This window comes from Pollicipes pollicipes, unplaced genomic scaffold (assembly GCF_011947565.3).
Source record: "Pollicipes pollicipes isolate AB1234 unplaced genomic scaffold, Ppol_2.1 Scaffold_5724;HRSCAF=6776_pilon_pilon_pilon, whole genome shotgun sequence".
NCBI lineage: Eukaryota > Metazoa > Arthropoda > Thecostraca > Pollicipedomorpha > Pollicipedidae > Pollicipes > Pollicipes pollicipes.
Genome location: NW_023596746.1, coordinates 3,481,511 through 3,485,770, shown reverse-complemented (window position 1 = coordinate 3,485,770; position 4,260 = coordinate 3,481,511).

The following is a 4,260-nucleotide window of genomic DNA, read 5'->3' as shown; positions in this document are numbered from 1 at the left end:
ATATATATATACATATTATTACACAATATATAAGATATCATATATATATATATATTATATATATATTATATATATATATCATAAAAGTACATCTTGTAATGCCATTACCTATCAGCCTTCACAAGGTCGTTTCTAGAGTGTATCATTATTCGAATAGTTTCTTTGTGCGGAATATTTATATATACATTCACAGAAATAAACATGTATATATATATATATATATATTATAATATATATATATATATATAACATGAACCTATGAGTCATTTGAAATTATCGGCACTTCATTCCCAGACATTAATATTTCGGTCCTTGTATAACACAGCATTCCACAGCAGGAGCAGCGTTGAGAACAATCTGGACATCACGGTGTTCACCCGAGTGCATGGAGCCCCAAACAATGTGGCATCCGGGAGAGGCGCTGGAGGGAGGCGTTGAAGAAGGAAAACGGATCAACGAATGGTTCTGAATGTTTGGGATGCTGGTTTTAACATGATGATCATGATCATACTGCAGTCGTCGGACTGCAAGGGCTTTACTTTAAAGTACCAGGTGAGGTGCAGGCGCTCGAGCGAAACCTCTGGCAGCCGGCAGGGCCCCACGCGTCCATGAGCAGTTTTTGTGGAATGCGCTCGATCTGTATCATATGCTTTCAGTTGTTCTTTCCCCCATCATACTTTACAATGTTGTGAGGTCGTGCATTTGCGTGTAGCAAATCAGTATTGCCATATGTATGTATGTATGTATGTATATGTATCAGTATTTCGGTTGTGCTTATTCAGGGACTTACCGTCTTCTCCTGTCTCCAACAATGTCATGAGCAATCCTAGTGCCCTGTGAGCCTTAAATATTATGGGGCGCACGTAAAGCCTAACAATTAGCCCGTCGCCATAAAAATGCCCAGATCGCATCGGAACTGTGACACTGGTGCATCACTGTGACACTGGTAGTGGTGTGTTGCTTTCGTATGTGTCGCAGAAATACCGACCTTCGATGAGAGTCTCAGTGCCCGGCAAAATCTTTTTCAGTTTGATGGGTTTGACATGAAATCCCACGACTTTAACAAATAGCTGTGACCTTTGAGTTCGTCTGCTCGTCTTGGAGACAGGCGACATCTCCTTGATCACTGACCTTGTGACAAAGCTTGACGTCGCTGGCAAACAGAGGAACAACTACACTGACGTGGACAAGTCATTGACGAAGCATGAAGATAGCAATGTTGGCAACGGGCTGCTGTCGGGTCTCCTTAATGTCTCAGTAACCCGGACCGAGCACCAGTATTTACAACCTGCTGACGTCTCAGTAACCCGGGGTGAGCACCACCCATTCACAACAGCGTGCTGGTGTCTCAGTAACCCGGAACGAGCACTGGCCATTCATGACCTGCTGATGTCTCAGTAACCCGGGGTAAGCGCCAGCCATTCGCTACAGCGTGCTGGTGTCTCAGTAACCCGGGGTAAGCACCAATCATTTACAACAACCTGCTTATGTCTCAGTAACCAGGGGCGAGCACCAGTCATTTACAACAGCCTGCTGACGTCTCAGTAACCCGGGGTAAGCACCACCCATTCACAACAGCCTGCTGGTGTCTCAGTAACCCGGAACGAGCACTGGCCATTCATGACCTGCTGATGTCTCAGTAACCCGGGGTAAGCGCCAGCCATTCGCTACAGCGTGCTGCTGTCTCAGTAACCCGTGGTAAGCACCAATCATTTACAACAACCTGCTTATGTCTCACTAACCCGGAGCGAGCACTAGCCATTCACAACCTGCTGATGTCTCAGTAAGCCTGCGCGAGCACCAGTCATTCACAACCACCTGCCGCTCTCTTTCTGCCAGGTGAGATCCACGCCGTGCACGTGCCTTGTCTGCGACTTGATAGGATTTCTCAACTTCGCGAACGTGCAACTTATGATTAACACTCTGAAGGGCTGAACCGTTATCAGCGTGAATCACACCTGTCTGGGAAAAAGCGGATAGGTCTCCCCAGGCCGAAGGCAACATGAGTCCCAAATTATAAGCACAAGAGCGAGCTAGCGTCTCACCACGCTGTTTGAAGAATCAAGCGAACTAAAAATGATGAAGTTATGTTGTAGATGGCACGTTTCGGCACTAACGAACTCGCTTAAGTGACACGTAGCGGTAATTGGAAAACGAGATTATGGAACACTTACTAAAAATTGGTACCATGCTGGTGTATTTGTTTCAGAGCCTTCGCGAAAGCGCGGTGTTCCAAGGATAGTTCCTCTACACAGAGGCAGCCAGCTAATCGGTACATCTAGGGACGGTACGAACGGTTCTGTCGTCAGGACCGTAAGCTTCGTGCCAATTGACACTAAGCACTCCACGTGGTATACGCCAATATATCAGCCTGTAAATGTGTCCGAGATGCTCATCACATTTTGTCGTCTTATATCATTTGACAGGAACCGTAAGACCCACGTCATGAATGTTCTCTAAGTACAGAATCATGACTACGGCGCGGGTGAGTTCAGGTAGTGGAATCTCAAGTACATAACAATGACTACGGCGCAAGTGAGCTCAGGTAGTGGAGTCTCCAAGTACACAACCATGACTACGGCGCAAGTGAGCTCAGGTAGTGGGGTCGGTCGGTGCACCACCGGCAGCTGATTTAAAAATGTCGCTGGAAAAGTGCGCTCAAAACACTTGCCTTCATGTTATTGGCGATCATGTTTTCTCGCCACCCATGGGATGCGTCCATACATATTCTCTGTCATATTGGCATCTCCAAATAACCAAACACGGTTTGGGTTAGTGTTCAAGTCTCTAAACCAGTGGATATGTTGTCGATGGTTGTGGCCATACCTTCACCTATCGTTTATTCCTGCATGACAAATCCTTTCAAACAATAACATCAGTTAGTACCATCAGGCTGCATGAAGAGGGCATTCTTGGTCCTCACTGAGACACCATTTCTGGGGTACGACTGTTCTACTGGTCGACTGGTCTGGTCTGACTGGTCTGACTGTACGACTGGTCTGACTGTACGACTGTTGTCAGGATGGGGTCTGCTGCTTCTTTGCGCACTAGCGCCGCCCGGAGTCCTCCGCCGGGCCGGGGCAGGCTGCGGCCCAGTCTCACGACTAGTAGGGATATCATCTGTTGGTTAACAATGACAGCAGGCCGTAGGAGACACTACCAGTTGTGTATCGACAGCATGTCGTTCAATAGCGAGAACGGAGCCAGCCTCAGCGCCGCGCGCATCCCGTCTCAGTTAGTGCGTTTGTGTTCAAAATTGCCGGGCATTTAGGCTGGGGATTTCCGCGCAATCATTGTGGTCTGGGAACTAGAGATGCAGGCCTCCGTTCCGGCGGCTGAACACAACTTTTGCGAAACAATAGCAAGTGTGGGTCATTTTGGGATTTGGAGGCGAGTGTTTCAATGCTGATTGCTGTTTTCAGGAGATTTGCGTGGAGACGCTCTGCTAAGCAGATGAACACTGAATAGGTATAGGAACAAAAATGTCCAAATCATAAAATATCGGTATCATACCGTAATGTGTCAGTAATTCTTTTATTTTATGTAGATTTATACACGGAACTCAATTATAGCTGAGTACCGTGCTTCTGGGCACCAGTGATGCGCATTACACCAACGTCGGGAGCTCGCGCACTGCCTCCAGTCTCCGCCCTGAACGGCCGCCTTGTCCAGGGGTGAAAAAGCTTCTGATTGGTGGGTATGATCGACGTCAAAAATGAACACTTTAAAGGCCTATTTAGTAATGAAATTGCGAAAATGAAAAACAATTACAACAGACCATCCCAGTTCAACAAAACTCAAAGCTTAGTATTGGCTCGTACCCGCTAACGCTTACAACGTGAACCTGTGCAGAGCACGTGTTGAAATATTGACGTTTTGCTGCTTGAGCAAGTCGAGTGACAAAGTGCTTCTAAGTGTGGTAGCTTTAATCAGGATAGTTTTTGACATGTGACAAACATACACTGCAACCTATATGATGTCAATGTTCACGTCACACATCACTGGTGACACAGTGCTTTTTTCAATGACCCTGAGATAAGTGCTTTTCACCGATTCTCAGCGAACACTTAATTCACTGTTTAACCGTACAAAATATCGAATAGATGGACTTATTACTAGTCGTAAGAACTGTGGTTGGCCCCAGGACCCTGTGACAAACGTGATCATTCTACTACACGGCGTTTTAGATCGTCGTGCCATTGGAGAGAGATGGATTCTGATGCTCGCCGCGCGATTGTGGATCGGGTTCAGTGCAAGGCT